Genomic DNA, 14,087 nt, shown 5'->3' with positions numbered 1-14,087 from the left:
CAAGAGAACATATTTCTGCACATATAAGTATCCATTAACAAACTTTACAATCACTTTAAATGTGTAAGGAATTATTGCCCAGTATCTAAAAAATAATCTTAAAAATAGGGGCACTTTAATTCATTAAACTTTACAAAGACGCTTCTTTTTAAAAATACTTACCATAGCTTTATGGTGAGCAGACAACTGTTCCTCCGCCCGCATCTCTGACCTTATTGGGCAGATCGATAACAAACCCAGCTTCCTCCAATTGTTGCGTGCCCCACAAGCTGGACCCCAAAGGGGGCACTCAACTGAAGGATCCCAGATTAGTCATCCATCTGCACAATACAGTCGGAGATGAGGCCAGAGGAACGGTAGTCTGTTTACCATAACACTATGGTAAATATATTTTTTTATAAAAAAAAGTCTTTGTAAAGTTTAATGAAGTAAAGTGTTCCTGTTTAAGAATATTTTTAGATACTGCACACTAATTCCTTATCTTTCAAGTATTCCTTAAAGCGTTTGTAAAGTTTATCAGCAAGTCTTACTGAGCAAGTCAAGGAGTTCCACATTACAGGTGCAGTTTTGGAAAAGTCTTGCAGACAGAGGTGAGGAAGCATTGAGAAATGAGCGGTAGGCAATACACTGATCTGAGTGGGGCGGGGGTGTAGGGGAGAAATTGCAGACAAGGGCAGAGATACAGGAGGGTGAATGGTTAGTGAGGGCTTTGTATGTTCGGGTAAAAATTTCAAATGAGCAAAAGGAAAGTCAAGAAAGTGACAGGGGTGAAAGGAACAGCAGATGTGGAGCAATGTTAGAGGAAGGAGTATGGCAGAGGCTTCATGATGGGTTGAAGTGGGGACATGCAGTAGCTTAGGTGAGAGAACAGAGTTGCAATAGTCAAGGTGAGACAAGTTAAGGGAGTGCAAGATACATTTTTGAGTTATTTTTAATATGTAAATGAAAGGAAGGTATATTCTATACATTGTCAAATTTGTTTGAAAGAAGCCAACACATCTAAGTTTACAGTATTTTTAATAAGAGGTAGAGCCAAAAATGTGTCAAAGTATGTTTGTATATATGGACACAAAACAGTAAATTTACTGCCAGTAGCACATAACCGATTAACACCTTTAAGGACCAGTCAACACAGATTTGCATAATCAACAAATGCAAGAGCACTTAGTCTGAACTTTAAATGAATAGATTTTTTTTAACAATTTTAAAAGTTATGTCTATTTCCACTTCCCCTGTACCATGTGACAGCCATCAGCCAATCACAAAATGCATATACGCTTATTCTGTGAATTCTTGCAGATGCTCAGTAGGAGCTGGTGACTCAAAAAGTTTAAATATAAAAAGACTGCACTTTTTTAATGGAAGTAAATTGTTAAGTTGTTTAAAATTGCATGCTCTGAATAATGAAAGTTTAATTTTGACTTGAGTGTCCCTTTAACTGACTTTACGATATACAACTTAAAATACCTAGTTATAAAGATACATTAAAGGGACAGTATTCAACAGTTTTCATATAACTGCATGTAACAAACACTACTATAAAGAAGAATATGGGCAGATACAGATATAAAAATCCAGTGTGAAACCTTTTAAAAACTTAATTTGAAACTCCAATTTAGCACTGTTGATGAGGTTAGGCTGGAACATCCACGGAAATAGGCTGGGAAAACATGAAGAGCCGACACACACACCCACTCCCCTGCATATGAAAAGACCAATTAGACCAACAGAAATCTGGAGACATCAGTATACATATAAAACTTTGGGGTTTGGTTAGGAGTCTTTAAATCAGCACAATGTTTTTTTTAAAAATAAGCAAACTTTTACAAAAAACACCCCCAGATAGGCTATATAAATGGATCATCTACAAAAGATTTATGCAAAGAAAAATGTAGTGCACTATGTCCCTTTAAATACTAAATAAATGTATGAAAGATAAGCCTGATGTGTATATTTTTTTATTACTACTAATATGTAATGCCCACGGACATGAACCCCACCATATTGTAGTCTAAGTTTCCTTTGATGCGGAGGCCAATTAACGATAGCCATAAATGACTTACTAGTGTGCGACTAATGTCGGCACTTCCACTTTTAACAGGAATTCGAAAGAAAAAAAAAAGTTTTGCAACATACAAGTTATATTAATAATAGTGTTTAGTTTAAGTTTAAATGCATTAAGTGTATACATACATACATATATCAGAAAGACCAGCTATGTATAAAATTAATGTTAACTTGATAAATGTGTATGGCATGAATATGAAAATAACGTTTAATTATGTTGAAGTAAAAGTTTAAGTCAAAGTGGTTTGGAAGTGCTCGTCTGATCTGTAGGATAGAAGTTTACTGCCTCATAAGGAAAAACACCAGAGCTCAACCGGTGGACAGTCACATGATTTATAAGCCACAAATTAAAAGGGATAAGAAAATCAAAATTAAACTTGCACGATTCAGATAGAGCATTTGTTTAACAGCGGTCAAGTACCCCCAAAAGGCCAGGTTTTCATTATAGCTGAACCAGTGCACAAGTGACAATCAGCTGATGGGTGATAGTAACCATGGTGTTGCTGATCAGCTGCTTACTTCACCTGTGCACTGGTTCAGCTATAATGAAAACCTGGCCGAGTGGCCAGTTGGGGGTACTTTAGTACCGCAGTTGAGAAACAATGAGAATTTTAAGACACTTCTTTTTTTCAAATGTGTTTCATTCGCTTGGTATCCCTTGTTAAAGAATACGCCCATATCCTACACTAGTGGGAACTAGTTGCTGATTGGTGCCTGCACACATTTGTCTGTTGTGATTGGCCTACTAGATATGTTCAGATAGCTGCCAGTAGTGCAATGTTGTTCCTTCAGCAAAGGTTAACAAGAGACTGAAGCAAATTTGATAGAAGTAAATTGGAAAGTTGTTTAAAATTGTAGGTTCTATCCAAATCTTGAAAGAAACGGTTGGAGTTTCCTGTCCCTTTAATGAAAGACAACCAGTACACTTGCTAAATAAAAGGTTGAAAAACAAAGATAAAGGACGCCTCTAATAGGTTAATTTCTACAGGCGTAAAGGAGCGGACACCTCTGGGTAATGACATAGGTCATATTTATAGACAGAACTAGGATAGCTGCAGAGTAAATTCCTGGCCGTCTGCAAACAAAGAAACTTCAGCAAAAACCATGAAGCTACACAAATACTATAAGAAAATATTACTAACAACCAATTAAACAAATCTAAGTGAAAAGCCTAACCATTGTTTTAATTTAGTATGTCTACATTAAAATAATAAAGATATCCATGTATTGCTACTTGATTTGGATATGTGACATGCTACATGAACTCTATGGCATGCCATAGTAACATACTTCTGCATCAGTGCAATTCATTGGTGTACATAGCTGGAGGTTGAAATCCTATACTTCAGAAACATTCTAGAGACCTATTTGCATCCCATAATGTGAGCTCATTAACTATTAAACAAGGTCTTGAAAATGATATGGAGAAGGAACAACAAGACTCTGCTAATGTAAAATGAAACTAGAATTACTGCATTCTACTACATTATTGCACAATAAAGCTTACTGCAGGAGAGGCACAGCTAATTAAATTGTTCTACATTTAATGTAAAAAAAGCAGTCATATTGTGTGATAAACAACATTACACTAAAGGCTACAGTTTAATATAACATTATGTATGACTCAACCACTTAGCAGTTTAGTACAGATGTCAGCTATCTTAAAGGGACACAACCCAAAAAAAATTCTCTCATGATTCATAGATAGAGCATGCAATTTTAAGCAACTTTATAATTTACTCCTATTATCAATTTTTCTACATTGTCTTGCTATCTTTATTTGGACAGCACTTGTTTATTGGTGGGTGAATTTATCAGCAAGAAAAACCCAGGTTGTTCACCAAAAATGGGCCTGCATCGAAACTTACATTCTTGCTTTTCAAATAAAAATACCAAGAGAATGAAGAAAATTTAATAATAGGAGTAAATTAGAAAGATGCTTAAAATTGAATGCTCTATCTGAATCACAAAAGAAAAAAATGGGTTCAGTGTCCCTTTAAGGAACATTAAACACTTAGATGGTAATATAAAATGATAAATCGTATATACTATAAAAAAAAAAAATCTACTTTATTTTGTCCCCTTTTCCAGCAATTTCATCCTGAAATTGTGAACTTTTCAGTTCCTGTTAGAAATGGAAGTGCAGAACACTTATTTACCGCACAGCCATTGGCTGCACACTCTAGTGACCTATTTATAACTGTCTCTAAGTAATCAGCCACAGCAGAAAAGGTAACCTAAGTTAAAACATGGCAGCTCCCATTGTTATAGATACAAACTTTACACTTATTTTGTACGTCTTTAAACAGCTAATTAAACTTTAAAAATATATCTACAATTCTACATGTTATTCTCAGACTAATATTTTATTTAAATAAAGGCTAGATAGGACGATTAATTCAGTGTTTAATGTCCCTTTAAAAAGGGACAGTCACGGTAAGAGCAAGCTTTACTTTATTAGGTTCAGAATTAAATAGACATCTCTCACTACTATTCAAAATTGCCTTCTCATATTTACTTTACAAAACCCTCTCAGATGAGGCTGCTTTTTTTATCCAGAAAGTGGGAGGTTCATGCACAGTAGCTTCAGTAACGCTGTCACAAGAAAGTAAACAGTTGTGTAAGAGTGACAGAAACTACCCTACACGTGCAGCAGCCCTGTGTGCCGATGGCTAAAATGAATATTACTCTGATCCAATCGCTCCTCATTAAAATGAAAAACTTTATTTAAGAGAAGAAAAAAAAAAAATAATAATGCAGAATTAGGATGGATAGAGGAATCTTTCAAAAAGGGATTTGTAAGGTAAACTAAACCTATGAAAAGACAACTGAATAGTAGTGAAGCTGCGTCATTTATGAGGGACACTCAAGTCAAAAACGTATGGTTCAGATAGAGCATGCAGTTCCAAGACCCTTCCAATTTACTTCCCTTATAACATTTTGCGCTGTTTTATTATATTCACACTTTCTGGGGAACAATATCCTACTGAGCATGTGCACAAGCCCACAGTGTATACTAATACTAGTCTGATTGGCTGATGTCTGTCACATGATAGAGGAGGCCAGAAAATGGGAGGAAAAAAATAAATGTCAGGAAAAAAAAAAAAATCTGTTTATTTGAAATTCAGAGCAGGTGTTAAATCATTGTCTTTATTATGCACTTGTTAATTATGCAATTCTTCTGCATTGACTGGTCCTTTAAAATAAAGGAACGTTTTACTTATTGTTTAACCTAGACTGATGTGGACACAATACTCAAATATATTCTACCATAAATATGAAAGAGCAGCTGTTAACCTTTTAACACCGGTCTGACTTTATATTCCGTCCTAACCGCACCAAGCTTCCAGGATGCGATCACGGTCTGGAGGGCATGTCTAGCGTCATATGAACCCCCGTGACCCGATCCCATCATTAAAAGCTTGTGATTGCGTGCAAAATAGTGGGATTACAATTTGTTTACATCGGAACTATGTCCCAATGTAGACAAATTAACCCTGTCAAAGGGCTAAACATTATTAAAATACTGTGTATAAAAATATTAAGTAAAACAGGTTTCAAATTACAGGTGAAGCTAACAGGAAGAGCATTATTGTTTACAACTAGGTGTCGGGAACTTATTGCTCAATGGATTAAAGGAACACCTTACAAAAAAAAAAAAAAAAAAAAACATACATACATACAGCACAAAGGACTATAATTCATTTGAAAACATTTTTAAAATGGTATTAAACCATGTTTTAGGTATCATTTTTCTTTCAATTAAACTATAAAAATGTAAAGACAAATTAAATGTAGTCATTAGAACCTAAGACCCCATTTGTAAGGCACAAAGTATAAATGACTGTCAAAAGTTTTTTTTACATTGGATAAACAAAGTGCTAACAACAGAATATAGAAAGAAAGAAAAAACCTACATAAAAACAGCAGTGATTTTATTTTTTAAGATCAATAATATTCTATAACTGATTAAATTTAGGATTATAACTTGGTAAACGGCACTCACATTAAAAAATTCTCACTAGATTTGCTGCTTCATGTAACTGCATTTAGTCACAATTTACATGTCTAGTAGTAACCATATGTAAACATTAACCCCTTAATGACCGAGGACGTGCAGGGTACGTCCTCAAAAAAAAAGGCAGTTAACGCCTGAGGACGTACCCTGCACGTCCTCGGTGTGGAAAGCAGCTGGAAGCGATCCTGCTCGCTTCCAGCTGCTTTCCGGTTATTGCAGTGATGCCTCGATATGGAGGCATCCTGCAATAACCATGTATGGCCATCCGATGCAGAGAGAGCCACTCTGTGACCCTCTCTGCACCGGACATCGATGGCCGGTATCGTTGGTGGGTGGGAGCCGACGTGGGAGGCGGGTGGCGGCCATCGATGGGTCCAGTGATGTGGAGGGGGGCGGGATCGTGGGCGGGGATGACCCAGGGGCACGCACGATAGGGAGGGGGCGGGCGCGTGCACGGGAGGGAGCGGGTGGGAACAGCTACACTACAGAAAATATGCACCATAGGATTTGCTCATCAGGGTTCTAAAACATAAAATTAATCAAAATAAAAAGCGAAATCAGGGGGTGTTGGGTTAGTATGTGGGAGGGAAGCTACACTACAGAAAAAAAAATGGGGAAAATAAAAAAAAAAAAAAACCTTTTTTTCTGCAAATTGGGTACTGGCAGATAGCTGCCAGTACCCAAGATGGCCCCCAAAAAGGCAAAGGGGGATGGTTAGAGAGATGTTTGAGGGGGGGGGGGATCAGGGAGGTTGGGGGCTAAGGGGGATCCTAAACAGCAGCATATGTAAATATGCTATACAATTTTTTTAAAAAAAAAAACAAAGATTCCCTTTATTTTTGTACTGGCAGACATTCTGCCAGTACTTAAGATGGCGGGGAAAATTGTGGGGTGGGGGAGGGAAGGGAGCTGTTTGGGAGGGATCAGGGGGTGTGATGTATCAGGTGGGAGGCTGATCTCTACACTAAAGCTAAAATTAACCCTGCAAGCTCCCTACAAGCTACCTAATTAACCCCTTCACTGCTAGACATAATACACGTGTGATGTGCAGCGGCATTTAGCGGCCTTCTAATTACCAAAAAGCAACGCCAAAGTCATATATGTCTGCTATTTCTGAACAAAGGGGATCCCAGAGAAGCATTGACAACCATTTGTGACATAATTGCTCAAGCTGCTTGTAAATGATTTCAGTGAGAAACCTAAAATTGTGAAAAATTTAACATTTTTTTTAATTTGATCGCATCTGGCGGTGAAATGGTGGCATGAAATATACCAAAATGGGCCTAGATCAATACTTTGGGTTGTCTACTACAATAAAGCTAAAATTAACCCTAGACGCTCCCTACATGCTCCCTAATTAACCCCTTCACTGCTGGGCATAATACACTTGTGGTGCGCAGTGGCATTTAGCGTCCTAATTACCAAAAAGCAACAACAAAAGCCATACATGTCTGCTATTTCTGAACAAAGGGGATCTCAGAGAATAATTTACAACCATTTATGCCATAATTGCACAAGTTGTTTGTAAAAAATTTCAGTGAGAAACCTAAAGTTTGTCAAAAAAATTGTGAAAAAGTGTACGATTTTCTTTATTTGATTGCATTTGGCGGTGAAATGGTGGCATGAAATATACCAAAATGGGCCTAGATCAATACTTTGGGGTGTCTTCTAAAAAAAAATATATACATGTTAAGGGATTTTCAGGGATTCCTGAAAGATATCAGTGTCCCAATGTAACTAGCGCTAATTTTGAAAAAAAGGGGTTTGGAAATAGCAAAGTGCTACTTGTATTTATTGCCTTATAACTTACAAAAAAAGCAAAGAACATGTAAACATTGGGTATTTCTAAACTCAGGACAAAATTTAGAAACTATTTAGCATGGGTGTTTTTTGGTGGTTGTAGATGTGTAACAGATTTTGGGGGTCAAAGTTAGAAAAAGTGTGTTTTTTTCCATTTTTTCCTCATATTATATAATTTTTATTATAGTAAATTATAAGATATGATGAAAATAATGGTATCTTTAAAAAGTCCACTTAATGGCGAGAAAAACGGTATATAATATGCGTGGGTACAGTAAATGAGTAAGAGGAAAATTACAGCTAAACACAAACACTGCAGAAATGTAAAAATAGCCTTGGTCCCAAACGGCCAGAAAATGGAAAAGTGCTGCGGTCATTAAGGGGTTAAAGTGAATGTCAATTTTGATGCTAAAGTGCCCGGTTTTTTAAAATTTGATTAAAAACAGGGGCACTTTAATTCATCAAAATGTATATTTCACTCGTGCTGTGAAAAAAAAAAACTTAAAGTGAATGTCAATTTACATTGGTTTTATGCCTCATTATTATTCCAAATGTGTCTGAGATAAACCGTAACTTTTTTTTTCTAAAAAATAAAAGCCAATGTATATATTTATCTCACCAATTTGCTGCCGTTTACAAGCCCAACTCCTCCCAGCCCCTACTTCCTACTTCTCCTCAGTGTAACGTATAGAGCGTTCTCTATACATAGTCTCCAAGCGCGCTCCTGTGGACTTCATCAACAGCGCATGCGTTGAAAGGCGATAATATTGACTAGCTACATAGTATTCAATGAATACAATCATTGAATACTATCGTGGCAGAGCGCAACGGCATATTTTTTAGCTCCTTAGACTTTCATTAGAGAAATCTGCTTGCAATGAATTAAAATCAGTTTTTATATAGCGCATGCGCAACCTGTGAACGCTCGTCTAAACTGAGTACAGGATTTCAGCTTTACCGCATGCGCATTCGGAGCAAGTGACGTAGAAAAAAAAGGGGGTTGTCCCCCTGTGGTAGAAGCAATGATTGGGCTAAAGCAATTATCATAATCTGTCACTCAAACAGGAAAGATGGCGGGGGGATGAGCATTACTGAAAACGAGCAGCTAAAAAGGTAAATTTAAGCAAAAACAAAGTAATTATTTGAAAATGATGAATTAAAGTTCATCTATTTTTCAGTGACGATTACTGTGGCATTCCCGGGAGAGGCTGACTTTACATTCACTTTAACTTTTAATCTTGACAGCCGCTCCAGCTTCCTCCACCTCTTCCTGGGTTTAAAATGATGACTACGGCTTCCTCCAATCACGGCATTGAATCAGACACTGATTCCCCCGGGGGGGGGGGGGAGCCGTGATTGGAGGATGACCTATCCATCATTTCCGACATCAGAAATGGCTTGCGACGACCGGAGGAAGCTGGAGCTGCTGTCAAGTTTAAAAGGTAAAGTATTTCTTCACAACGAGAGAAATGTAAATTTTGATGAATTAAAGTGCCCCTGTTTTTAATCGAATTTTTAAAAACCGGGCACTTAAGCATCAAAATTTACATTCACTTTAACTGCCTAGTTGGCATACTGTGAGACAATGCATTGCAGATCTCCGGTAACCATACGTTTATTGCATTCTATAAACTCTATAGAAGTGATCAGATGTAAATATTCATATGAATATGCCAAACACCTACATTTGCCTTTTCTCTGACTTGTGTATTATTGTGAACAAAGTGCAGATAATTTAACAACCACTTTACATGATTATAATAATCCCACGTTTGTTGCACTGGGGTATATAAATATACACACACACATACATATATACACATACACAGTCAGCAAGTAATTCAACGTTGGAGTAATCACAATACTAGCCTTGCTGGCTCATATGACAGCGAGTGTGTGTGTGAGTAGGAACAGGTCCAGCAAACATCTGGGACTATAATTAACATTATTTCCATCCTTGACGATGGAACAGATTCCTATCCAAAAATCATTCAAACATTTACACTTAACTATTTGCCTGACAGTGGATGCTGCAGTACCATATACCAAAGGGGTGGTTAACCCTAAAGGAAATTCAAATGTAATGAGATTGATAGATAGATAGATAGATAGATAGATAGATAGATAGATAGATAGATAGATAGATAGACAAACTTGCAAAGTGCAAACATATAAAGAGAACATTAGTAATAGAAGAAAATTATTTTCTCCAAAATTCCATTTAAAAAAATAAATTAAAAAAAAAAGGGTTTGCTTTAGTAACTATGCACGTTAAATTGGAACACTACAACAAGAGGTTAAACAGGATCAATTTGTTGAAGCCAGAAAGCCATGTAACAAACAATTGGATGAGCTGGGAAGGACTAGACTTTTACAATGTCATGCAATAGAGGGAGCTTAGAAATCCTTCAGGCAGGGGAGAATGGGTGATGTGTTTTGCAACAAAATGCACCAAAAGAACCAAAACAAAATAATAAAATAAAGGAACATGACAAACGACGTACAGTAGTAAGAGGCTATACTAAATTAGGATAAAACAGAATAAAGATCAATACAGCCTATAAAAACAAAATAGTAAAAAAGAAAGTAGTAACAGAGACGTCACGCAAGTATGAAGGATTGCAAGAAGAGGTGATTGCTAACAGTGATCCTACGGGTAGGATAAGGATTAAATCATGGTAGTGCAAAGGAATGGTAATTACATATTTTATTCAATTATTAAAGAACACTCAGCTGCCAGTAAGCAGCTGTCTCGGTTACACAGAAAACGTAACACATTCTTTGTTACCAGAGAACTGCTACGCAATGCTTTGCTTGCAGCCCTATTTCTTGACAGCTATATGGTTAATAAATGCATTATGCAAGTGCGGCGGTGGGCAATAAATATCCCACTAAAACAGTATGTAGCACCTGCCCGTCCCATTGAGTTACAGGACACTTACACGTGTATATTGCTGAGCTCAGCTTCCTCCTGATCCTCTCTCCCTGTTAGGCGGGTGGAAGGTCACTTAAATCACCTCTCATGGGGCGTTTTGGCGCCCCCTCCTGTACACAAGGTTGTAGTAACGGTTTCTGTATCCCATTTTGCCGTATGCCAGGATTCCGTTCCAAACCCCGCCCTTACTTTTTTTGTACGTTTGAGATTAATATTGATTATTATTTTTGCTGTTCCCTGTAAATCATTAAATAATTTAAATCAATATAATAAATATTCCAGTTTAAACAAAATAAAAGACTTTGCTTTCGTTAGAGCATTTTATTATTAAAATTATTATTGCATTGTTTGCGTAAACCCTGCAGAAACACGTAATCAAAGCCACTGTGCCTCCGGATAAGGATGTTTCAGTCACTAGCACATCATTATCTGGAGCTGCAGAGTAGTGTTGCCAGAGTGCAACTTTAAAAGGTTAAACGCAGAAGATTTTGATTTTAAATAATACATGCAAGTGCAACTCTATTTTTCCACTAGAATGTCCCTTTGTTAGTTTTAAATTTGTTAACATAATATTATTAGGGTAAACATAGCTGCCATTCCAAGATTTTAGATATGGAAGTGCTAAAACCTCATAATTAGGAAATAATGATCAAAAGTGCTGCGAGGGATCCTCATCCACCGGTATGTCGAGCAAGCCTGTCAAAATATTCCAAGCTCCCGACATAGCTGCAGAGAGGCGTTTACTATACATGCCATTGGTCGGCGATATTGGCGATTTATAGTAAACGATCCCTTGGAATATAACTGCTGTGCCTAACCACTTATCCTAATACCCCTAAACCGAAGTACTCCATGATTGCAAACTAACAGTACACTAATAAATAGCTAAACTGCCACATACCCACCACAAGTACCTATCCTGTTAACCCCTATCCCGCCACATACCCACCGCAAGTACCCATATAAACTATTAATCCATATACTGCCACTAGCCAACCACAAGTACCCTAGACTATTAACCCCTAAACCGCTACTAGCCCACCGCACGTAGCCTACATTATTAACCCCTAAACCACCACTAGCCCACCGCATGTACCCTACACAACTTCCAATGCAACTAACCCTACTTACCTAACTACCTCTAAACTAAACCCCCTAAGTTACTTAAAAATAAAAAAATCTAAGTAACTGAAAAAATAAAAAAAGTCTGCTACATAAAATAAAAAGACTATACAAAAAAAAATAAAAAAACACCATTATACCTAAGACTAACCTACATGCCCATAAAAGAAAACCCTAACATTAAAAATAAATTATAATAGGCGTGTCCAGACAGCGATCCTGAGTGGTCGCACTTCTCCAGAGCTCCAGTTGAACAACCTCTAATCCACCGATTATTGGTGCAATCCAACAGCAATAACTTCTCAATTGCCTTTTATACAATAGTACTACTTAGCAGCACACTATAAATCACGATATCTGCTGCTTTCTTGACACTGGAGCAAGAGACCAGACGACTAAGTCCTTAAGCAGCAGCTAATGCATAGGCAGAGCACCCCCTTCGATTCTCCGAGGTAATTTGCCTCAACTGGCCATAGGAGCATCTAAATACTGAAGTCACATATATTGCCATACTGCTATATAGCTTATCCAGATAAAAGCGAACAAGAAAGAGAAAAGACACGCTTACAATCCGTAAAACACAACTACACCCGAAAATGGCCGCCACAAGGGCAATGAGTTCACAAATATGTCTCCAACAACACCTTGCAAACTTTGAGAGACTGATGATGAAACTACTAGACAGAGCCCCATATGATTACCTACTAAGTTTCTGCAGTGAAAGCCAAACAACACCTGCAACGGCTAATGAAACGGCAGGCGCAGAATCTCAGAGTGGCAACCATACAGAGGTGAGCAGAGCTGTAACAAGTAAACAGCAAGAGAAGCCTTGTAGCATATTTCTGCCTCGAGAGTCTCACCCTACAACTGGACCTTTGACCAACATACACATCACACCTACTATTGCAGCAAGCAACTCTTTCATACCTAATGGTGAAGGAACACGGTATCCTTTAGCTGCAACTTCACTGTTGTCGGATCCTGCAGAATTGTTGAATATACCTATGAGGAAGGCCAGATACCAGTGCTAGACGTGTCTCTACAGGGGCCTTGGGGGGAAGGGCTCCTGGACAGCCGCAGGTGATACGTTGATAAGCCTATCATCTGGCAACACTGACCCAGATAATTATAAAAGCAACAACGGGATTGCAGCCTAAATGGTAGTGCACAGAGTTCTGGTACTATGTTGCAATGACAATGTCTCTGTTTGTAATATGTAATATTTCGGTAATAACGTATCTTCCGAAATTACAGGTAAATTGTAAACATATTAAGCAACATATATAGTATGATTGAAAGTCTCATTCAATCTTCACGGTGAGTGTATGTGCTATGGACGTGGTGAAAACATTTTTCAAGCACTGACAAAAAGTAAAGTTACCTTGTGTGTCGACACCGCTTCACAGACCCGATTAGAGACTCCTTGCTGACAGGTTGGGAGACACTCCCCTGGCTCCCAGGAAAATAAGGCAATGTGCAATGGAAGACATTTACCTGTATTGCAAGGAACATATCACCGCAATCCATATGCAAGTAAAAGCAGACTTTATTAGTAAGTCATTACAAACTTACAGGGAACAATCAGGCTCAGGAGGGAGTCAGAAACAGATAAACAATCCGACGCGTTTCCTGCCCGTAGGCACTTCGTCAGGGACTACACATAGTGAAACATTCAGTTCTTAAAAAGGCACTACCCACTGTGAGAATAATAATACCTGGTGTTAATTCTTTAAGGTATAGACGGTTCCTACCATAACATTCACACATTACCGTCATGTTGAGGTTCATATATAAGTAACAGGATAGGAATCATCCATACAAAAAACTATTGCCTTTGAAAATATATAATGTAAAACATAAAAAAGGTTTCTAACAACTTCGGAACTCAGCTGGTTAACATTGTAACAGTACTTAAGATGAAAAAAAACAACAACAGCGATGGTGATATAACAAATGATAAATGATAATAATAATTCCATAACCATTTCAAACTAATACATAATATTAACGCATACTTGAAATAATGTCAGTGTATCACAGCCATAGTGCAAATCCATATTGCTACATACAGTATATATATTGTTGTTAGGCCTGGGTTCAACCACTGTGTTTTGTGATAAAAAAAAGTTTGCCTGAAGTGTGAAA

General features: G+C 37.5%; 1 protein-coding gene across 1 annotated transcript in view; it reads right to left on the bottom strand.

The window, feature by feature from the left end:
* The window catches only part of MTUS1 (microtubule associated scaffold protein 1), a 938,324-nt gene extending 927,449 nt beyond the window's left edge, over positions 1 to 10,875 (bottom strand). Inside the window, exon 1 of the mRNA XM_053703914.1 lies at positions 10,828 to 10,875. The gene's annotated coding sequence lies outside the window, so the exon portion shown is untranslated. The remainder of the gene's footprint in view (positions 1 to 10,827) is intronic.
* Positions 10,876 to 14,087: the final 3,212 nt, after the last annotated feature.

Source organism: Bombina bombina, chromosome 2, assembly GCF_027579735.1.
Source record: "Bombina bombina isolate aBomBom1 chromosome 2, aBomBom1.pri, whole genome shotgun sequence".
In the NCBI taxonomy this organism is placed as follows: Eukaryota; Metazoa; Chordata; class Amphibia; order Anura; family Bombinatoridae; genus Bombina; species Bombina bombina.
Note: the sequence above shows the minus strand (reverse complement) of the source record. Positions and strands in the feature narration are given on the sequence as shown.